Here is a 26,654-nt window from a genome sequence, read left to right as displayed (position 1 = left end):
CGGGGGAAATGACCCCTCTCGGTCTGGGGGATTGACCCCTCTCGGTCTGGGGGAAATGACCCCTCTCGGTCTGGGGGAAATGACCCTCTCGGTCTGGGGGAAATGACCCTCTCGGTCTGGGGGGGGAATGACCCCTCTCGGCCTGCGGGGGAAATGACCCCTCTCGGCCTGCGGGGGGAAATGACCCCTCTCGGTCTGCGGGGGGAATGACCCCTCTCGGTCTGCGGGGAATGACCCCTCTCGGTCTGGGGGGAATGACCCCTCTCGGCCTGCGGGGGAAATGACCCCTCTCGGCCTGCGGGGGGAAATGACCCCTCTCGGTCTGCGGGGAAATGACCCCTCTCGGTCTGCGGGGGGAAATGACCCCTCTCGGTCTGCGGGGGAAATGACCCCTCTCGGTCTGCGGGGGGGAAATGACCCTCTCGGTCTGCGGGGGAATGACCCCTCTCGGTCTGCGGGGGAAATGACCCCTCTCGGTCTGCGGGGGAATGACCCCTCTCGGTCTGCGGGGGAATGACCCTCTCGGTCTGGGGGGGGAATGACCCCTCTCGGTCTGGGGGGGAAATGACCCCTCTCGGTCTGGGGGTGAAATGACCCCTCTCGGTCTGGGGGAAATGACCCTCTCGGTCTGGGGGGGAATAACCCCTCTCGGTCTGCGGGGGGAATGACCCCTCTCGGTCTGCGGGGGGAAATGACCCCTCTCGGTCTGAGGGGGAAATGACCCTCTCGGTCTGAGGGGGGAAAATGACCCCTCTCGGTCTGCGGGGGGAAATGACCCTCTCGGCCTGCGGGGGGGGAAATGACCCCTCTCGGCCTGCGGGGGAAATGACCCCTCTCGGCCTGCGGGGGAAATGACCCCTCTCGGCCTGCGGGGGGGAAATGACCCCTCTCGGCCTGCGGGGGGAAATGACCCCTCTCGGCCTGCGGGGGAAATGACCCCCTCTCGGCCTGCGGGGGGAAATGACCCCTCTCGGCCTGGGGGGAAATGACCCCCTCTCGGTCTGGGGGAGGAAATGACCCTCTCGGTCTGGGGGGGAAATGACCCCCTCTCGGCCTGCGGGGGAAATGACCCCTCTCGGCCTGCGGGGGAAATGACCCCTCTCGGCCTGCGGGGGGAAATGACCCCTCTCGGCCTGCGGGGGGAAATGACCCCCTCGGCCTGCGGGGGAAATGACCCTCTCGGCCTGCGGGGGGAAATGACCCCTCTCGGCCTGCGGGGGAAATGACCCCCTCTCGGCCTGCGGGGGGAAAATGACCCCTCTCGGCCTGCGGGGGGAAATGACCCCTCTCGGCCTGCGGGGGAAATGACCCCTCTCGGCCTGCGGGGGAAATGACCCCTCTCGGCCTGCGGGGGGAAATGACCCTCTCGGCCTGCGGGGGGAAATGACCCCTCTCTCGGCCTGCGGGGGAAATGACCCCTCTCGGCCTGCGGGGGGGAAATGACCCCTCTCGGCCTGCGGGGGAAATGACCCCTCTCGGCCTGCGGGGGGAAATGACCCCTCTCGGCCTGCGGGGGGGAAATGACCCCTCTCGGCCTGCGGGGGGAAATGACCCCCTCTCGGCCTGCGGGGGGAAATGACCCCTCTCGGCCTGCGGGGGGAAATGACCCCTCTCGGCCTGGGGGGGAAATGACCCTCTCGGCCTGCGGGGGAAATGACCCTCTCGGCCTGCGGGGGAAATGACCCCTCGGCCTGCGGGGGGAAATGACCCTCTCGGCCTGCGGGGGGAAATGACCCCTCTCGGCCTGCGGGGGGAAATGACCCTCTCGGCCTGCGGGGGAAATGACCCTCTCGGCCTGCGGGGGAAATGACCCCTCTCGGCCTGCGGGGGGAAATGACCCCTCTCGGCCTGCGGGGGGGAAATGACCCCTCTCGGCCTGCGGGGGGAAATGACCCCCTCTCGGCCTGCGGGGGGGAAATGACCCCTCTCGGCCTGCGGGGGAAATGACCCCTCTCGGCCTGCGGGGGAAATGACCCCTCTCGGCCTGCGGGGGAAATGACCCCTCTCGGCCTGCGGGGGGAAATGACCCCTCTCGGCCTGCGGGGGAAATGACCCTCTCGGCCTGCGGGGGAAATGACCCTCTCGGTCTGCGGGGGGAAATGACCCTCTCGGTCTGCGGGGGAAATGACCCCTCTCGGTCTGCGGGGGGAAATGACCCCTCTCGGTCTGCGGGGGGGGAAATGACCCCTCTCGGTCTGCGGGGGGGAAATGACCCTCTCGGTCTGCGGGGGGAAATGACCCTCTCGGTCTGCGGGGGGGAAATGACCCTCTCGGTCTGCGGGGGGAAATGACCCCTCTCGGTCTGCGGGGGGAATGACCCCTCTCGGTCTGGGGGGAATGACCCTCTCGGTCTGGGGGGAAATGACCCCTCTCGGTCTGGGGGGAAATGACCCTCTCGGTCTGGGGGGAAATGACCCTCTCGGTCTGGGGGAATAACCCCTCTCGGTCTGGGGGAATAACCCCTCTCGGTCTGGGGGGGGAATAACCCCTCTCGGTCTGGGGGAATAACCCCTCTCGGTCTGCGGGGGAAATGACCCCTCTCGGTCTGCGGGGGAAATGACCCTCTCGGTCTGAGGGGGGGAAATGACCCCTCTCGGTCTGAGGGGGGGGAAATGACCCCTCTCGGTCTGCGGGGGAATGACCCTCTCGGTCTGGGGGAAATGACCCCTCTCGGTCTGGGGGGAATGACCCCTCTCGGTCTGCGGGGGAAATGACCCCTCTCGGCCTGGGGGGGAAATGACCCCTCTCGGCCTGCGGGAAAATGACCCTCTCGGCCTGCGGGGGGGAAATGACCCCTCTCGGTCTGGGGGGAAATGACCCTCTCGGTGGGGGGAAATGACCCTCTCGGTCTGGGAGGAAATGACCCTCTCGGTCTGGGGGAAATGACCCCTCTCGGCCTGCGGGGGGAAATGACCCCTCTCGGCCTGCGGGGGGAAATGACCCTCTCGGTCTGCGGGGGAAATGACCCCTCTCGGTCTGCGGGGGGAAATGACCCCTCTCGGCCTGCGGGGGAAATGACCCTCTCGGCCTGCGGGGGGAAATGACCCCTCTCGGCCTGCGGGGGAAATGACCCTCTCGGTCTGCGGGGGGAAATGACCCCTCTCGGTCTGCGGGGGGAAATGACCCTCTCTCGGGGGGGGAAATGACCCCTCTCGGTCTGGGGGAATGCCCTCTCGGTCTGGGGGGAAATGACCCCTCTCGGTCTGGGGGAATGACCCTCCGGTCTGGGGGAAATGACCCCTCTCGGTCTGGGGGGAAATGACCCCTCTCGGTCTGGGGGAATGACCCTCTCGGTCTGGGGGAAATGACCCTCTCGGTCTGGGGGAATGACCCTCCCGGTCTGGGGGAAATGACCCCTCTCGGTCTGGGGGGAAATGCCCTCCCGGTCTGGGGGGAATGACCCTCCCGGTCTGGGGGAATGACCCCTCCCGGTCTGGGGGAATGACCCCTCTCGGTCTGGGGGAATGACCCTCCCTCAGTCTGGGGGAATGACCCCTCTCGGTCTGCGGGGGAATAACCCCTCCCTCAGTCTGGGGGAATAACCTCCCTCGGTCTGTCACAGACACATGGATTGGGAGACCCTTTAGCGACAGACGGATGTGTGTTCAGAGGACAGGGGAGGCAGAACGGACGAGTCCTGGAGCTCCATCAGACAAGTCTCTCCATCAGACGAGTCCTGGAGCTCCGTCAGACAAGTCCTGGAGCTCAGTCAGACGAGTCCTGGAGCTCCATCAGACGAGTCTCTCCATCAGACGAGTCCTGGAGCTCCGTCAGACGAGTCTCTCCATCAGACGAGTCCTGGAGCTCCGTCAGACGAGTCTCTCCATCAGACGAGTCCTGGAGCTCCGTCAGACGAGTCTCTCCCTCAGACGAGTCCTGAGCTCCATCAGACGAGTCCTGGAGCTCCATCAGACGAGTCCTGGAGCTCCATCAGACGAGTCCTGGAGCTCCGTCAGACAAGTCTCTCCATCAGACGAGTCCTGGAGCTCCGTCAGACGAAGTCTCTCCCTCAGACGAGTCCTGGAGCTCCGTCAGACAAGTCTCTCCCTCAGACGAGTCCTGGAGCTCCGTCAGACGAGTCCTGGAGCTCCATCAGACGAGTCTCTCCTCAGACGAGTCCTGGAGCTCCGTCAGACAAGTCTCTCCCTCAGACGAGTCCTGGAGCTCCGTCAGAAAGTCCTGGAGCTCCGTCAGACGAGTCCTGGAGCTCCGTCAGAAAGTCCTGGAGCTCCGTCAGACAGTCCTGGAGCTCCGTCAGACGAGTCCTGGAGCTCCGTCAGACGAGTCCTGAGCTCCGTCAGACGAGTCCTGAGCTCCATCACACGAGTCCTGAGCTCCATCACACGAGTCCTGAGCTCCATCACACGAGTCCTGAGCTCCATCACACGAGTCCTGAGCTCCATCACACGAGTCCTCAGCATCACCAGTGAATACTAACAGAAAGCCTGTTCCCGCAGCATCACCAGTGAATACTAACAGAAAGCCTGTTCCCGCAGCATCACCAGTGAATACTAACAGAAAGCCTGTTCCTGCAGCATCACCAGTGAATACTAACAGAAAGCCTGTTCCTGCAGCATCACCAGTGAATACTAACAAAAAGCCTGTTCCCGCAGCATCACCAGTGAATACTAACAGAAAGCCTGTTCCTGCAGCATCACCAGTGAATACTAACAAAAAGCCTGTTCCCGCAGCATCACCAGTGAATACTAACAGAAAGCCTGTTCCCGCAGCATCACCAGTGAATACTAACAGTAGACATATAGAATGACCTGCTCTAAGGCCCTCATATATACTGTATGAAACCTACCTTCCCTCCCTCTCCACAGTACGGTGTGTGTGTGTGTGTACCTACTTTCCGCTGAGTACAGCTACTCCTACAGTAGATCGAGGTGTTGCCATGCTGGCGATGAAGCTCCACTGACGAGCCTGAGGATCCCACCTGGAACACACACACACACAGTGTATAGCGAGAGAAACACATAGAGAGACACATAGAGAGAGAGACAGAGAGAGACAGAGAGAGACAGAGAGAGACAGAGAGAGACAGAGAGACAGAGAGAGACAGAGAGAGACAGAGAGAGACAGAGAGAGAGACAGAGAGAGACGGAGAGAGACAGAGAGAGAGACAGAGAGAGAATCAGAGAGAGAGGGGGAGAGAGACAGAGAGGGGCAGAGAGACAGAGAGACGGAGAGAGACGGAGAGAGACGGAGAGAGACGGAGAGAGACGGAGAGAGGGGGAGAGACAGAGAGAGAGACAGAGAGAGAAGACAGAGAGCCCAGAGAGAGAGAAAGAGAGAGAGAGACCCAGAGAGAGAGACAGAGAGAGAGAGCCCCAGAGAGAGACAGAGAGAGAGAGCCCCAGAGAGAGAGACAGAGAGAGAGGGAGAGCCAGAGAGAGACAGAGAAAGTCATATGACCAGACCTCTAAAGTCATGTGAACAGACCTGACCTGTAAAGTCATATGACCAGACCAGACCTGTAAAGTCATATGACCAGACCAGACCTGTAAAGTCATATGACCTGACCTGTAAAGTCATATGACCAGACCTGACCTGTAAAGTCATATGACCAGACCTGACCTGTAAAGTCATATGACCAGACCTGTAAAGTCATATGACCAGACCTGTAAAGTCATATGACCAGACCTGACCTGTAAAGTCATATGACCAGACCTGACCTGTAAAGTCATATGACCAGACCTGACCTGTAAAGTCATATGACCAGACCTGACCTGTAAAGTCATATGACCAGACCTGTAAAGTCATATGACCAGACCTGACCTGTAAAGTCATATGACCAGACCTGTAAAGTCATATGACCAGACCTGTAAAGTCATATGACCAGACCAGTGCTGAGGTAGCTCCAATCATGCCCTCCTACTGATACATTGGACCCTCAAGACCACACCTATAGATATTACAGTATATATTAACACCTACAGATATTACAGTATGTATTAACACCTGATATTAAGTCATATTACCACCTACAGATATTACAGTATAAGTAACACCTACAGATATTACAGTATATATTACCCTGATATTACAGTATATATTAACACCTACAGATATTACAGTATATATTAACACCAGACCTATTAACCCTGATATTACAGTATATATTAACACCTACCAGATAGATCTATAGATATCCAGACACCTACAGATAAAGTCATTAACACCTATAGATATCCTGTATATATTAACACCTATAGATATCAGAGTATATATTGACCTATAGATATTACAGTATATATTAACACCTACAGATATTACAGTATATATAACACCTATAGATATTACAGTATATATTATTACAGTATATATTAACACCTATAGATATTACAGTATATATTAACACCTATAGATATTACAGTATATATTAACACCTATAGATATTACAGTATATATTAACACCTGTATTACAGTATATATTAACATCTATAGATATCACAGTATACATTAACACCTATAGATATTACATTATAATTAACACCTATAGATATTACAGTATGTATTAACACCTATAGATATTACAGTATATATTATTACAGTATATATTAACACCTATAGATATCACAGATATATTAACCTATAGATATGTATGTATTAACACCTATAGATATTACAGTATATATTAACACTATAGATATTACAGTATGTATTAACACCTATAGATATTACCTGTATTAACACCTATAGATATTACAGTATGATTAACACCTATAGATATTACAGTATGTATTAACACCTATAGATATTACAGTATATATTAACACCTATAGATATTACAGTATGTATTAACACCTATAGATATTACAGTATGTATTAACACCTATAGATATTACAGTATGTATTAACACCTATAGATATTACAGTATGTATTAACACCTATAGATATTACAGTATGTATTAACACCTATAGATATCACAGTATATATTAACACCTATAGATATCGTACCTATAGATATTACAGTATGTATTAACACCTATAGATATTACAGTATATATTATTACAGTATATATTAACACCTATAGATATTACAGTATATTTTAACACTATAGATATATATACAATAACACCTAGGATACTACAGTATATATTAACACCTATAGATATTACATATATATATTAACACCTATAGATATTACAGTATATATTATTACAGTATATATTAGCACCTATAGATATTACAGTATATATTAACACCTATAGATATCACAGTATATATTAACACCTATAGATATTACAGTATGTATTAACACCTATAGATATGACAGTATGTATTAACACCTATAGATATCGTATATATTAACACCTATAGATATGACAGTATGTATTAACACCTATAGATATTACAGTATATATTAGCACCTATAGATATTACATATTCACACCTATAGATATTACAGTATATATTAACACCTATAAATATTACAGTATATATTATTACAGTACATATTCACACCTATAGATATTACAGTATATATTAACACCTATAGATATCGTATAGATATTACAGTATATATTAACACCTATAGATATTACAGTATATATATAACACCTATAGATATTACAGTATATAGATATTAACACCTATAGATATATACAGTATTACAGTATATATTATTACAGTATATATTAACACCTATAGATATATACAGTATATATTAGCACCTATAGATATTACATATTCACACCTATAGATATTACAGTATATATTAACACCTATAGATATGACAGTATGTATTAACACCTATAGATATTACAGTATATATTAACACCTATAGATATTACAGTATATATTAACACCTATAGATATTACAGTATATATTAACACCTATAGATATTACAGTATCACCTATAGATATTACAGTATATATTAACACCTATAGATATTACAGTATATATTAACACCTATAGATATTACAGTATATATTAACACCTATAGATATTACAGTATGTATTAACACCTATAGATATTACAGTATATATTAACACCTATAGATATTACAGTATCACCTATAGATATTACAGTATATATTATCACCTATAGATATTACAGTATGTATTAACACCTATAGATATTACAGTATCACCTATAGATATTACAGTATCACCTATAGATATTACAGTATATATTAACACCTATAGATATTACAGTATATATTATCACCTATAGATATTACAGTATGTATTAACACCTATAGATATTACAGTATATATTAACACCTATAGATATTACAGTATATATAGATATTACAGTATATATTAACACCTATAGATATTACAGATATTACAGTATATTAACACCTATAGATATTACAGTATATATTAACACCTATAGATATTACAGTATATATTAACACCTATAGATATTAACACACCTATAGATATTACAGTATATATTAACACCTATAGATATTACAGTATATATTAACACCTAGATATTACAGTATGTATTAACACCTATAGATATTACAGTATGTATTAACACCTATAGATATTACAGTATATATTAACACCTATAGATATTACAGTATATATTAACACCTATAGATATTACAGTATATATTAACACCTATAGATATTACAGTATATATTAACACCTATAGATATTACAGTATATATTAACACCTATAGATATTACAGTATATATTAACACCTATAGATATACAGTATTATTAACACCTATAGATATTACAGTATATTTTAACACCTATAGATATTACAGTATGTATTAACACCTATAGATATTACAGTATGTATTAACACCTATAGATATTACAGTATATATTATTACAGTATATATTAACACCTATAGATATTACAGTATATTTTAACACCTATAGATATATATTAACACCTAGATACTACAGTATATATTAACACCTATACAGTATATATATTACAGTATATATTAACACCTATAGAGATTACAGTATATATTATTACAGTATATATTAGCACCTATAGATATTACATATTCACACCTATAGATATTACAGTATACATTAACACCTATAGATATTACAGTATATATTAACACCTATAGATATGACAGTATGTATTAACACCTATAGATATTATATTACATATTAACACCTAGGATACTACAGTATATATTAACACCTATACATATTACAGTATATATTAACACCTATAGATATATACAGATATTACAGTATATATTCACACCTATAAATATTACAGTATATATTAACACATTACATATTCACACCTATAGATATTACAGTATATATTAACACCTATAGATATTACAGTATATATTAACACCTATAAATATTACAGTATATATTATTACAGTACATATTCACACCTATAGATATCACAGTATATATTAACACCTATAGATATTACAGTATGTATTAACACCTATAGATATTACAGTATGTATTAACACCTATAGATATGACAGTATGTATTAACACCTATAGATATGACAGTATGTATTAACACCTATAGATATTACAGTATCACCTATAGATATTACAGTGTCACCTATAGATATTACAGTATATTTTATCACCTATAGATATTACAGTATGTAATAACACCTATAGATATTACAGTATATATTAACACCTATAGATATTACAGTATATATATTAACACCTATATTATTACAGTATATATATAGATATTACATATTCCACCTATAGATATTACAGTATATATTAACACCTATAGATATTACAGTATATATTAACACCTATAGATATTACAGTATATATTAACACCTATAGATATTACAGTATATATTAACACCTATAGATATTACAGTATATATTAACACCTATAGATATTACAGTATATATTATAGATATTACAGTATATATAGATATTACAGTATATATATTAACACCTATAGATATTACAGTATATATTATTACAGTATATTTAACACCTATAGATATATATACTGTAATAACACCTAGGATACTACAGTATATATTAACACCTATAGATATTACAGTATATATTATTACAGTATATATTAACAGAGATTACAGTATATATTATTCAGTATATATTAGCACCTATAGATATTACATATTCACACCTATAGATATTACAGTATACATTAACACCTATAGATATTACAGTATATATTAACACCTATAGATATGACAGTATATATTAACACCTATAGATATTATAGTATATATTAACACCTAGGATACTACAGTATATATTAACACCTATACATATTACAGTATATATTAACACCTAGGATACAGTATATATTATCACCTATAGATATTACAGTATATATTAACACCTAGGATACTACAGTATATATTAACACCTATACATATTACAGTATATATTAACACCTATAAATATTACAGTATATATTAACACCTATAGACATTACATATTCACACCTATAGATATTACAGTATATATTAACCTACCTATAAATATTACAGTATATATTATTACAGTACATATTCACACCTATAGATATCACAGTATATATTAACACCTATATATATTACAGTATATATTAACACCTATAGATATGACAGTATGTATTAACACCTATAGATATGACAGTATGTATTAACACCTATAGATATGACAGTATATATTAACTCCTATAGATATGACAGTATATATTAACACCTATAGATATTACAGTATGTATTAACACCTATAGATATTACAGTATATATTAACACCTATAGATATTACACTATCACCTATAGATATTACAGTATATATTTATCACCTATAGATATTACAGTATGTATTAACACCTATAGATATTACAGTATATATTAACACCTATAGATATTACAGTATATATTATTACAGTATATATTAACACCTATAGATATTACAGTATATTTAACACCTATAGATAATATATACTGTAATAACACCTATAGATACTACAGTATATATTAACACCTATAGATATTACAGTATATATTATTACAGTATATATTAACACAGAGATTACAGTATATATTATTCCAGTATATATTAGCACCTATAGATATTACATATTCACACCTATAGATATTACAGTATATATTAACACCTATAGATATGACAGTATATATTAACACCTATAGATATGACAGTATATATTAACACCTATAGATATGACAGTATATATTAACTATAGATATTACAGTATATATTAACACCTATAGATATTACAGTATGTATTAACACCTATAGATATTACAGTATATATTAACACCTATAGATATTACAGTATATATTAACACCTATAGATATTACACTATCACCTATAGATATTACAGTATATATATTATCACCTATAGATATTACAGTATCACCTATAGATATTACAGTATCACCTATAGATATTACAGTATATATTAACACCTATAGATATTACAGTATCACCTATAGATATTACTATCACCTATAGATATTACAGTATCACCTATAGATATTACAGTATGTACCAGACAACCCGTATTGTCTGTTCTCACCCAGCCCGTGTCTGTGTGTGGACATGGGCGTCATGACGCTCCAGCTGCCACCGTCCGGGTCGTAACACTCCACCGTGTTGAGGGTCTTCAGTCCGTCCCGACCCCCGACCACGTAGAGACGTCGATCCAACACACACACCCCGAACTGGAGTCTGCGCCCGCTCAACACCGCCACCTGGAAAGCTTTGAGTCTTTAATCTCACCTTCTAGTTTTGGTTCAAATATATAATAATACATAATATAAGGTTTAAATATATAATAATATATAATATAAGGTTTAAATATATAATAATATATAATATAAGGTTTCATTTGTTGGGGGGGAAATGTGTTTAATATAATATAAGGTTTAAATATATAATAATTTATAATGTAATATAAATATAAGGTTTAAATATATAATAATATATAATATAACATAAGGTTTAAATATATAATATAACATAAGGTTTAAATATATAATAATATATAATATAAGGTTTAAATATATAATAATATATAATAAGGTTTAAATATATAATAATATATAATAAGGTTTAAATATATAATATAAATATAAGGTTTAAATGTATAATAATATATATATACGGTTTAAATATATAATAATATAAGGTTTAAATGTATAATAATATATAATATACGGTTTAAATATATAATAATATATAATATAAATAAGGTTTAAATATATAATAATATATAAGGTTTAAATATATAATAATATAAATATAAGGTTTAAATATATAATAATATATAAGGTTTAAATATATAATAATATAAATATAAGGTTTAAATATATAATAATATAAGGTTTAAATATATAATAATATAATTTAAATATAAGGGTTTAAATATATAATGATATATAATATAAGGTTTAAATATATAATAATATATAAGGTTTAAATATATAATAATATATAATATAAGGTTTAAATATATAATAATATATAATATAAGGTTTAAATATATAATGATATATAATATAAGGTTTAAATATATAATAATATAATTTAAATATATAATAATATATAATATAAGGTTTAAATATATAATAATATAAATATAAGGTTTAAATATATAATAATATATAATATAAAAGGTTTAAATATATAATAATATATAATATAAGGTTTAAATATATAATAATATAAGATTTAAATATATAATAACATATAATATAAGGGTTAAATATATAATAATATATAATATAAGGGTTAAATATAAGGTTTAAATATATAATAATATATAAGGGTTAAATATATAATAATATATAATATAAGGGTTAAATATAAGGTTTAAATATATAATAATATATAAGGGTTAAATATATAATAATATATAATATAAGGTTTAAATATATAATAATATATAATATAAATATAAGGTTTCATTTGTTGGGGGGGAAATGTGTTGAATATATATATAATATAAAATATAATATTTTATAATTTAATATAAGGTTGATTTGTTTACCTGGCTCCACGCATCCCGACGCAGGCAGTACTGCTCTATACTGGTGGCTCCTGATACACACACACACACACAGAACATCAGAGGCTAACCTTTGGTAGCGTCCGTACCCCCTACAGTGAACATCAGGGCTAACCTTTGGTAGCGTCCATACCCCCAACAGCGAACATGGCTCCTACAGTAGATTTACGAGGTCTGGTTCTGGGGCTCTGCAGCAGGGGGGCGCCGATGAGGCAGGAGATGGTACTTCATACCTGAACAATACAATCAATACATTTATCTATACGTCAATCAAAACACTCATCTATACATTCATCTATACCTGAATCTACACATTCATCTATAAGTCAATCAATATATTCATCTATACATTCATCTATACCTGAATCAATACATTCTTCTATACGAATCAATACATCAATCGATACACTCATCAATACGTCTCAATACATTCATCTATACGTCAATCAATACACTCATCTATACGAATCAATACATTCACCTACACATCAATCAATACATTCATCTACAAGTCAATCAATACATTCATCTATACGTCAATCAATACATTCACCTACACATCAATCAATACATTCATCTATACATCAATCAATACACTCATCTATACATCAATCAATACACTCATCAATACACTCATCATTACACTCATCATTACACTCATCAATACACTCATCAATACACTCATCATTACACTCATCATTACACTCATCATTACACTCATCAATACACTCATCAATACACTCATCAATACACTCATCATTACACTCATCAATACACTCATCAATACACTCATCATTACACTCATCATTACACTCATCATTACACTCATCATTACACTCATCAATACACTCATCATACATCAATCAATACACTCATCATTACACTCATCAATACACTCATCAATACACTCATCAATACACTCATCAATACACTCATCAATACACTCATCAATACACTCATCAATACACTCATCAATACACTCATCAATACACTCATCAATACACTCATCAATACACTCATCAATACACTCATCAATACACTCATCAATACACTCATCAATACACTCATCAATACACTCATCAATACACTCATCATTACACTCATCATTACACTCATCAATACACTCATCAATACACTCATCAATACACTCATCAATACACTCATCAATACACTCATCAATACACTCATCAATACACTCATCAATACACTCATCATTACACTCATCATTACACTCATCAATACACTCATCAATACACTCATCATTACACTCATCATTACACTCATCATTACACTCATCATTACACTCATCAATACACTCATCAATACATCATCATTACACTCATCAATACACTCATCAATACACTCATCAATACACTCATCAATACACTCATCAATACACTCATCAATACACTCATCAATACACTCATCATACACTCATCAATACACTCATCAATTCACACACTCATCAATACACTCATCAATACACTCATCAATACACTCATCAATACACTCATCAATACACTCATCAATACACTCATCAATACACTCATCAATACACTCATCAATACACTCATCAATACACTCATCAATACACTCATCACACTCATCAATACACTCATCAATACACTCATCAATACACTCATCATCATACACTCATCATTACACTCATCAATACACTCATCAATACACTCATCAATACACTCATCAATACACTCATCAATACACTCATCAATGCACTCATCAATGCACTCATCAATGCACTCATCAATACACTCATCAATACACTCATCATTACACTCATCAATACACTCATCAATACACTCATCAATACACTCATCAATACACTCATCAATACACTCATCAATACACTCATCAATACACTCATCAATACACTCATCAATACACTCATCAATACACTCATCAATACACTCATCAATACACTCATCAATACACTCATCAATACACTCATCAATACACTCATCAATACACTCATCAATACACTCATCAATACACTCATCAATACACTCATCATTACACTCATCAATACACTCATCAATACACTCATCAATACACTCATCATTACACTCATCAATACACTCATCAATACACTCATCAATACACTCATCAATACACTCATCAATACACTCATCAATACACTCATCAATACACTCATCAATACACTCATCAATACACTCATCAATACACTCATCAATACACTCATCAATACACTCATCAATACACTCATCATTACACTCATCATTACACTCATCAATACACTCATCAATACACTCATCAATACACTCATCAATACACTCATCAATACACTCATCATTACACTCATCATTACACTCATCATTACACTCATCAATACACTCATCAATACACTCATCAATACACTCATCAATACACTCATCAATACACTCATCAATACACTCATCAATACACTCATCAATACACTCATCAATACACGAACACCTTTATTTGTATGGCATCAACAGATTGAAGTACAGTTTCTGGGTTTTTAAAGCTCAACAGTTTCCCCTCTGTATCAAGAATGGTCCACCACCCAAAGGACATCCAGCCAACTTGACACAACTTGTGGGAAGCGTTGGAGTCAACATGGGCCAGCATCCCTGTGGAACGCTTTCAACACCTTGGAGAGTCAACATGGACCAGCATCCCTGTGGAATGCTTTCAACACCTTGGAGAGTCAACATGGACCAGCATCCCTGTGGAACCCTTTCAACACCTTGTAGAGTCAACATGGACCAGCATCCCTGTGGAAGGCTTTCAACACCTTGTAGAGTCAACATGGACCAGCATCCCTGGGGAAGGCTTTCAACACCTTGTAGAGTCAACATGGACCAGCATCCCTGTGGAACGCTTTCAACACCTTGTAGAGTCAACATGGACCAGCATCCCTGGGGAAGGCTTTCAACACCTTGTAGAGTCAACATGGGCCAGCATCCCTGTGAAACGCTTTCAACACCTTGTAGAGTCAACATGGGCCAGCATCCCTGTGGAACGCTTTCAACACCTTGGAGAGTCAACATGGACCAGCATCCCTGTGGAACACTTTCAACACCTTGTAGAGTCAACATGGACAGCATCCCTGTGGAACGCTTTCAACACCTTGGAGAGTCAACATGGACCAGCATCCCTGTGGAAGGCTTTCAACACCTTGTAGAGTCAACATGGACCAGCATCCCTGTGGAACGCCAACACCTTGGAGAGTCAACATGGACCAGCATCCCTGTGGAACGCTTTCAACACCTTGGAGAGTCAACATGGACCAGCATCCCTGTGGAATGCTTTCAACACCTTGGAGAGTCAACATGGACCAGCATCCCTGTGGAACCCTTTCAACACCTTGTAGAGTCAACAGGTGTTGAAATGTACTGCCCCCTGGAGGTGTTGAGATGTACTGCCCCCTGGAGGTGTTGAGATGTACTGCCCCCTGGGGGTGTTGAGATGTACTGCCCCCTGGAGGTGTTGAGATGTACTGCCCCTGGAGGTGTTGAGATGTACTGCCCCCTGGAGGTGTTGTCTGAACAGGTAAAAAGAGATGTACTGCCCCCTGGAGGTGTTGAGATGTACTGCCCCCTGGAGGTGTTGTCTGAACAGGTAAAAAGAGATGTACTGCCCCCTGGAGGTGTTGAGATGTACTGCCCCCTGGAGGTGTTGTCTGAACAGGTAAAAAGAGATGTACTGCCCCCTGGAGGTGTTGAGATGTACTGCCCCCTGGAGGTGTTGTCTGAACAGGTAAAAAGAGATGTACTGCCCCTGGAGGTGTTGAGATGTACTGCCCCCTGGAGGTGTTGAGATGTACTGCCCCCTGGAGGTGTTGAGATGTACTGCCCCCTGGAGGTGTTGAGATGTACTGCCCCCTGGAGGTGTTGAGATGTACTGCCCCCTGGAGGTGTTGTCTGAACAGGTAAAAAGAGATGTACTGCCCCCTGGAGGTGTTGAGATGTACTGCCCCCTGGAGGTGTTGTCTGAACAGGTAAAAAGAGATGTACTGCCCCCTGGAGGTGTAGAGATGTACTGCCCCCTGGAGGTGTAGAGATGTACTGCCCCTGGAGGTGTAGAGATGTACTGCCCCCTGGAGGTGTTGAGATGTACTGCCCCCTGGAGGTGTTGAGATGTACTGCCCCCTGGAGGTGTAGAGATGTACTGCCCCCTGGAGGTGTTGAGATGTACTGCCCCCTGGAGGTGTTGAGATGTACTGCCCCCTGGAGGTGTTGAGATGTACTGCCCCCTGGAGGTGTTGAGATGTACTGCCCCCTGGAGGTGTTGAGATGTACTGCCCCCTGGAGGTGTAGAGATGTACTGCCCCTTGGAGACAGATTTGGGACAAGGCCTGGCAGTATGACCTACCTTCAGCAGTAGGGAAGACAGATTTAGGACAAGGCCTGGCAGTATGACCTACCTTCAGCAGTAGGGAAGACAGATTTAGGACAAGGCCTGGCAGTATGACCTACCTTCAGCAGTAGGGAAGACAGATTTAGGACAAGGCCTGGCAGTATGACCTACCTTCAGCAGTAAAGAAGAGAGATTTAGGACAAGGCCTGTGTGTCCTACCTTCCATTAAAAGCCTTTGACTCTCCACACTGTCTCGGAGCAGAGGGTTACACTCCAGGTCTGCTAGAAACTACACACACACACACACACACACACACACACACACACACACACGAGAGAGAAAAGCAAATTAACAGCAAGTATGTGTTGTCTCACTAATCTGATAATTCATAGACGTGTGTGTGTGTGTGTATATATATATATATGTGTGTGTGTGTGTGTTGCTGTGTAGTGTTCTATATAAATCAATCACGGAGAACAGGTCTGAAGCAACAATTCAACCCTCCTCGTTTACCTCCCTCTTCCCCCCCTCTCTCCCCTGTGTGTTGACTACAGAATGAACCCTGGTACAGGGAAAGGTGTGAGACAGACAGACAGACAGACAGACAGACAGACAGACAGACAGACAGACAGACAGACAGACAGACAGACAGACAGACAGACAGACAGACAGACAGACAGACAGACAGACAGACAGACAGACAGACAGACAGACAGACAGACAGACAGACAGACAGACAGACAGACAGACAGACAGACAGACAGACAGACAGACAGACAGACAGACAGACAGACAGACAGACAGACAGACAGACAGACAGACAGACAGACAGACAGACAGACAGACAGACAGACAGACAGACAGACAGACAGACAGACAGACAGACAGACAGACAGACAGACAGACAGACAGACAGACAGACAGACAGACAGACAGACAGACAGACAGACAGACAGACAGACAGACAGACAGACAGACAGACAGACAGACAGACAGACAGACAGACAGACAGACAGACAGACAGACAGACAGACAGACAGACAGACAGACAGACAGACAGACAGACAGACAGACAGACAGACAGACAGACAGACAGACAGACAGACAGACAGACAGACAGACAGACAGACAGACAGACAGACAGACAGACAGACAGACAGACAGACAGACAGACAGACAGACAGACAGACAGACAGACAGACAGACGAGACAGACAGACAGACAGACAGACAGACAGACAGACAGACAGACAGACAGACAGACAGACAGACAGACAGACAGACAGACAGACAGACAGACAGACAGACAGACAGACAGACAGACAGACAGACAGACAGACAGACAGACAGACAGACAGACAGACAGACAGACAGACAGACAGACAGACAGACAGACAGACAGACAGACAGACAGACAGACAGACAGACAGACAGACAGACAGACAGACAGACAGACAGACAGACAGACAGACAGACAGACAGACAGACAGACAGACAGACAGACAGACAGACAGACAGACAGACAGACAGACAGACAGACAGACAGACAGACAGACAGACAGACAGACAGACAGACAGACAGACAGACAGACAGACAGACAGACAGACAGACAGACAGACAGACAGACAGACAGACAGACAGACAGACAGACAGACAGACAGACAGACAGACAGACAGACAGACAGACAGACAGAGAGGGACAGAGAGGGACAGAGAGGGACAGAGAGGGACAGAGAGGGAGAGAGAGGGAGAGAGGGAGAGACAGAGAGACAGAGAGGGAGAGACAGAGGGAGAGAGAGAGTCAGGTGGGGGAGTCGGGGCACTCGTCACTTGTCTCCCTCTCTGCTAAACTACTGTCTCCTCTCTTCCCCTCTCCCTCTCTGCTAAACTACTGTCTCCTCTCTTCCCCTCCCTCTCTGCTAAACTACTGTCTCCTCTCTTCCCCTCTCCCTCTCTGCTAAACTACTGTCTCCTCTCTTCCCCTCTCCCTCTCTGCTAAACTACTGTCTCCTCTCTTCCCCTCTCCCTCTCTGCTAAACTACTGTCTCCTCTCTTCCACTCTCCCTCTCTGCTAAACTACTGTCTCCTCTCTTCCCCTCTCCCTCTCTGCTAAACTACTGTCTCCTCTCTTCCCCTCTCCCTCTCTGCTAAACTACTGTCTCCTCTCTTCCCCTCTCCCTCTCTGTTAAACTACTGTCTCCTCTCTTCCACTCCAGCTCTCACCACTTCATCTTGGCTTTTATCTCCCTCCCCTGTAAATGTGTTTGGTATGCTCCAACTGATTTATGCTCCATAGACTGAACCAACTGGAGGGGCAGGGAGGGTGATCTGACCTTTAGTGATTTAAAGGGCTTTTCACCAGTTAATTAACCAATTATTGACTAGCTGTTTTACTAGCTGTTTGTCAGGTTGTCTGGGTAGATGGTTGATTGACTGGTTGGATGATTGTATTATTGATTGAGTAATTTATTGATGTGTTGTGATGATGTGAGGTTTGAGAATGGGGGAGATAAAAGAGAGAGACAGAGAGAGAGACCTGTGCTCGCAGTAAAGGCAGTCGTATGTGAGCGAGGAGTGAGGGAAGGTGTGGTTGAGAGTCAGAGAGACAGAGAGAGAGACAGTCGTATGTGAGCGAGGAGCGAGGGCAGGTGTGGTTGAGAGTCAGAGAGAGACAGAGAGAGAGAGACAGTCGTATGTGAGCGAGGAGCGAGGGCAGGTGTGGTTGAGAGTCAGAGAGAGACAGAGAGAGAGAGACAGTCGTATGTGAGCGAGGAGCGAGGGCAGGTGTGGTTGAGAGTCAGAGAGAGACAGAGAGAGAGAGACAGTCGTATGTGAGCGAGGAGCGAGGGCAGGTGTGGTTGAGAGTCAGAGAGAGACAGAGAGAGAGAGACAGTCGTATGTGAGCGAGGAGCGAGGGCAGGTGTGGTTGAGAGTCAGAGAGAGACAGAGAGAGAGAGACAGTCGTATGTGAGCGAGGAGCGAGGGCAGGTGTGGTTGAGAGTCAGAGAGAGACAGAGAGAGAGAGACAGTCGTATGTGAGCGAGGAGCGAGGGCAGGTGTGGTTGAGAGACAGAGAGAGAGAGACAGTCGTATGTGAGCGAGGAGCGAGGGCAGGTGTGGTTGAGAGTCAGAGAGGGACAGAGAGAGACAGAGAGAGAGAGCGAGGAGTGAGGGCAGGTGTGGTTGAGAGTCAGAGAGAGACAGAGAGAGAGAGAGAGAGAGAGAGAGAGAGAGAGAGAGAGAGAGTCGTATGTGAGCGAAGGGCAGGTGTGGTTGAGAGTCAGAGAGAGACAGAGAGAGAGAGCGAGGAGTGAGGGCAGGTGTGGTTGAGAGTCAGAGAGAGACAGAGAGAGAGAGAGAGAGAGAGAGAGACAGTCGTATGTGAGCGAAGGGCAGGTGTGGTTGAGAGTCAGAGAGAGACAGAGAGAGAGAGCGAGGAGTGAGGGCAGGTGTGGTTGAGAGTCAGAGAGAGACAGAGAGAGACAGACCTGTGCTTGCAGTAAAGGCAGTCGTATGTGAGCGAGGAGCGAGGGCAGGTGTGGTTGCCGGGTGGAAACGTCATGGCGGACCCAGCTTAGCAATGCTGTAACCACGGTTTCCTCGTCTGGAACATTCATATCGTCGGAGGACAACAATCTGTCCATCTCTTCTAGCGGGAGGAGGAGAAACTCCTGACCTTTAACCACCTCCACAAACTTCTCCTGAGAGAGGGAGGAGAGAGAGGAGAAAGAGGAGGGAGAGAGGGAGGTAGGAGATGGAGGAGAGAGAGGAGAGAGAGAGTGGGAGGAGAGAGAGGAGAAAGAGGAGGGAGAGAGGGAGGTAGGAGATGGAGGAGAGAGAGAGTGGGAGGAGAGAGAGAGTGGGAGGAGAGAGAGAGTGGGAGGAGAGAGAGTAGGAAGAGAGGAGAGGGAGAGGAGAGGATCAGGAGAGGAGAGGATGAGGAGAGGAGAGGATCAGGAGAGGAGAGGAGAGATATGGAGGAGAGAGAGGAGAGATGGAGGAGAGGAGAGGAATAGAGCAGCTTTTCCAGTCACCATAGCAACCCTCCATGGAAACAGTAGTGGTGATGATAATGGGGAGACCGTGTGTGTGTGTGTGTGTGTGTGTGTGTGTGTAAGTGAACAGAAAACACGCAGGAGGAAGGGGAAATAAGAACGGCAGTGTGGAGGAGGTGTGTACAGCTCTGTGTGTCTGTGGGAGTGTGTACCTACCATGGTGTAGCTGTGGGCAGTGTGTACCTACCATGGTGTAGCTGTGTACCTACCATGGTGTAGCTGTGGGCAGTGTGTACCTACCATGGTGTAGCTGTGTACCTACCATGGTGTAGCTGTGGGCAGTGTGTACCTACCATGGTGTAGCTGTGGGCAGTGTGTACCTACCATGGTGTAGCTGTGGGCAGTGTGTACCTACCATGGTGTAGCTGTGGGCAGTGTGTACCTACCATGGTGTAGCTGTGGGCAGTGTGTACCTACCATGGTGTAGCTGTGGGCAGTGTGGTGAAGGTGTGTACAGCTCTGTGTGTCTGCGTAGCTGCGTATCCCCAGACAGTTAGACGGGTGGAGCTGTTTGATGAGGAAGTTACAGCAGGCCTGGACCACTGACTGGAGCTGGAGGAGACATGATACTGACAATATACACTCTATAGTGTCCTCTCTCAACTCCACACGACCTGGAGAGGCACAGAGAGAGAGACACAGAGAGAGAGACACAGAGAGAGAGACACAGAGAGAGAGACACAGAGAGAGAGACACAGAGAGAGAGACACAGAGAGAGAGACACAGAGAGAGAGACACAGAGAGAGAGACACAGAGAGAGAGACACAGAGAGAGAGACACACATCATTTGATTACTTTTCTTGCTAAGAATTTAAATGTAAACTTGTAGTGTATTCAAGATTTAAAAAGACTTGCGGTGTACCTAAAACTGTCCGATGGAACAGTAACTGAATGTCTTGATGCCTGTCTGTAGGAGCCATCCATTATGGTGAATGGGACGGTGTACCTAATAAACTGTCCGATGGAACAGTAACTGAATGTCTTGATGCCTGTCTGTAGGAGCCATCCATTATGGTGAATGGGACAGTGTACCTAATAAACTGTCCGGTGAGTGTGTGTGACAGAAATAGTACACTTCTTTTGGCCTGAGCCCTACACAGGGGTGGTGTGTAATTGTGTGTACCTGTGTAAGCGTATTGTACCAGCACCCACAATGCATCAGGGTCCACCCCCTCCATCTTAACCTCTTCCTGTTTGGCCTCTCGGACATCACTGGTGAACATGGCCGCAAAGTAGTCAGACACCGACGACAGGACCAGTCTGACAGGGAGGAAGGGAGGAGAATTCAGAATACCTGACCACTGTGACTGACCCAAAATTAAAGAAAGCTTTGACTATGTACAGACTCAGTGAGCATAGCCTTGCTATTGAGAAAGGCCGCCGTAGGCAGACCTGGCTCTCAAGAGAAGACAGGCTATGTGCTCACTGCCCACAAAATGAGGTGGAAACTGAGCTGCACTTCCTAACCTCCTGCCCAATGTACGACCATATTAGAGAGAGACATATTTCCCTCAGATCACACAGATCCACAAAGAATTAGAAAACAAATCCAACTTTGATAAACTCCCATATCTACTGGGTGAAATACCACAGTGTGCCATCACAGCAGCAAGATTTGTGACCTGTTGCCACGAGAAAAGGGCAACCAGTGAAGAACACACACCATTGTAAATACAACCCATATTTATGCTTATTTATTTTATCTTGTGTCCTTTAACCATTTGTACATTGTTAAAACACTGTGTGTATATATATAAATAATATGACATTTGTAATGTCTTTGTTTTGAAACTTCTGTATGTGTAATGTTTACTGTTAATTTTTATTGTTTATTTCACTTTATATATTATCTACCTCACTTGCTTTGGCAATGTTAACACGTTTCCCATGACAATAAAGCCCTTGAATTGAGAGAGAGAGAGAGAGAGACAAGACCAGTCTGACAGGGAGGAGAACTCAGATGTTCAAACCACTATAATGGGACTTTCTCAGCACAGAGAGAGAAAGAAAGAGAGAAAACAGAGATTATTCGGAATAGAGATAATTTTGTTCGGCTAAAATAAGGCTTTCATCACGCACAAATATATTAGAAAATGTTTTGTTCAAAAGAGATTTGTTCAATTTCCACACACGTCTTTCGAGTGAGCGAGAGCGAGAGAGCGAGCGAGCGGAAAGGACTTAAATGTTAAGGTCATATCTTAATAAGATGACTCTGAAATGTTAAGACAACAAAAGGTTATAAAACACTGATGGAATGAGATGCACCCTTCACAATAAAAGGTTATAAACCACTGAAGGAATGAGATGCACCCTTCACAATAAAAGGTTATAAACCACTGACGGAATGAGATGCACCCTTCACAATAAAAGGTTATAAACCACTGACGGAATGAGATGCACCCTTCACAATAAAAGGTTATAAACCACTGACGGAATGAGATGCACCCTTCACAATAAAAGGTTATAAACCACTGACGGAATGAGATGTACCCTTCACAATAAAAGGTTATAAAACATGTAAACCAAACATTTATTTCTAGAGGGTCTTCATTTAAAAAGTAATGTTTTTAAATAAATAATTTCTTCGTTTTTTAATTCATTGTTTTTGGTTGACACATCAAATAACTTTTTTCAAACTAAAATCAATCAATCAACAATCAATTCCTTCAATCAATCTATTCACAAAAAGTATCTGTGAGAATCAGTACAGGACCAGTCAAACGTTTGGACACAACTACTCATTCAAGGGTTTAAAAAAAAAATTTTTTTACATTCCACAATCACCCGACCTCAACCCAACTGAGATGGTTTGGGATGAGTTGGACTGATGAGTTGGACCGCAGAGTGAAGGAAAAGCAGCCAACAAGTGCTCAGCATATGTGGGAACTCCTTCAAGACTGTTGGAAAAAGCAGTCCAGGTGAAGCTGGTTGAGAGAATGCCAAGAGTGTGCAAAGCTGTCATCAAGGCAAAGGGTGGCTACTTTGAAGAATCTAAAATATATTTTGATTTAACACTTTTTTGGTTACTACATGACTCCATATGTGTTATTTCATAGTTCTGATGTCTTCACTGTTATTCTACAATGTAGAAAAAAGTAAAAATAAAGAAAAACCCTTGAATGAGTAGTTGTCCACACTTTTGACTGGAACTGTGTGTGTGTGTATATATATATATATATATAGATGACATATATATATATGTATGTATGTCCTTCAGAAGAAAGGAGGAGAGAGAGAGAGAGAGAGAGAAAATTGACTAAATCTGAAATGAGGAAATGGAAATGACTGTTATGTTCTGTAGTACCAATATAGGACATCTGCAATCTATAGTTCCCCTTTACAATGAGATGCATTATGGGGGAAAAGAGACCTGGTGTGTGTCTGGGTGTGACAGTGTAGGTCTGTCCCCGACTAAAACACATCTGGGTCGACTGAGAGTCTTCCGTTATGTATTTTTCAATATACAGACATCTTATGTGTTTTAATTAAAAATACAAATATCACATTTCCATAAGTATTCAGACCCTTTTACTCTGTTGATGCACCTTTTGCAGTGATTACAGCCTCGAGTCTTCTTCTCAGCGAGGGAATTCACTCTAACCTGCCCCCCGTCTTCTTGACACTACAAGCTTGGCACACCTGTATTTGGGGGAGTTTCTCCCATTCTTCTCCGCAGATCCTCTCAAGCTCTGTCAGGTTGGATGGGGAGTGTCACTGCACAGCTATTTTCAGGTCTCCCCAGAGATGTTCGATCAGGTTGAAGTCTGGGCTCCGGCTGCGACACTGAAGGACATTCAGAGTCTTGTTCCCGAAGCCACTTGGGTTGTCTTGGTAACGTGCTTAAAGTCGTTTTCCTAGTGGAAGTTGAACCTTAGCCCCAGTCTGAGGTCCGGAGCGCTCTGGAGCAGGTTTTCATCAAGGATCTCTCCGTACTTCGCTCCATTCATCATCATTTTCCCCTCGATCCTGACTAGTCTCCCAGTCCCTGCTGCTGAAAAACAAACCCCACGGCATGATGCTGCCACCACCATGCTTTACCGTAGGGTTAGTGCAAGGTTTCCTCCAGACGTGATGCTGCCACCACCATGCTTCACCGTAGGGATGGTGCAAGGTTTCCTCCAGACTTGATGCTGCCACCACCATGCTTCACCGTAGGGATGGTGCAAGGTTTCCTCCAGACGTGACGCTTGGCATTCAGGCCAAAGAGTTCAATCTGTTGTCAGGACGTTGGCCTGTTGGTCAGGTTTATGACCCCCATAAATACCTTCCCCCCCTTTCCTCTCTCTCTACTAACCAGTTGAAAATATGCATTGGTACTTAAAGAATATGATGTCAGACCAGTTGTCGTCTGAGACATTATTACTGATGATAGGACGACATAAACTGAATCTTGGAAAGTCTACACATTCTAGTTATCGGATTCACATGGAATTGTTGTGCAATTTAAACGTTTAAATATGAAACTATTTGTGAAAAGATTCAAATGTAATTTTAGCTTCTAAATGCGAGAATTGTTTCCATAAGGTAAATTCTGTTCAGTCTGTGGCCCCGCCCATGTGAACAGACATTGGTTATAAACTCTGCTCACTCGGACGACGGTCCATACGTTAAATGGGGCTAATATCAAACTACAGAACTAAGCCAACTTCAGCGTGAGCTTCAAGTATGGCAACTTGGTATGAACTTTGAACTCTTATTCACTAAAGAAGTGATACCGCCGAGCAGCTATAAACGCAGACTAGGGCGGACAAAGTCTTCTACCAAAGACGGTACTACAACGCATCCGTTCTACCAGACATTCTTCAAAAGGACAGGAAGATCTATGTTGGCCAACACGGCCTTCCATCTACGACCAACCTATTGAAGCACCGCTCAGAGTAAATATTTCTTGCATTTTCCCTTTTTTCCCAAATGGAAATATTTCAGATGCATAAGATTCTGTATTTACGATAGCATAGCTTCACAAGGTCCAATCAGAGACCAAATTCCTTTTAAAATTTAAAAAGAGCCAGCTAAATTTCCCGAAAAACACATGAAATCGTTTTGACTATTGCGGTAACAACACTATAATTAAAATCTATGATACTCCCCCACTTAACATACTAGTTTAGTCTTTGGCCCAATCTTGCTTTTCAACATTCATACCCATTCAGTCTTCTGGCAACAGGCTCTCATACCATTCAATCCAGCAACCATCTTTAATGACCTGACATTGTTCCACATAATGGAAACATACTATAATGTT

The 26,654-nt window shown here is 42.6% G+C and overlaps 1 pseudogene; it reads right to left on the bottom strand.

Moving 5' to 3' along the window:
* The window catches only part of LOC121842894, a 32,974-nt pseudogene extending 10,297 nt beyond the window's left edge, over positions 1–22,677 (bottom strand).
* Between the last annotated feature and the right edge of the window lie 3,977 nt (positions 22,678–26,654).

This window comes from Oncorhynchus tshawytscha, unplaced genomic scaffold, assembly GCF_018296145.1.
Source record: "Oncorhynchus tshawytscha isolate Ot180627B unplaced genomic scaffold, Otsh_v2.0 Un_contig_9939_pilon_pilon, whole genome shotgun sequence".
Lineage (NCBI taxonomy): Eukaryota > Metazoa > Chordata > Actinopteri > Salmoniformes > Salmonidae > Oncorhynchus > Oncorhynchus tshawytscha.
Note: the sequence above shows the minus strand (reverse complement) of the source record. Positions and strands in the feature narration are given on the sequence as shown.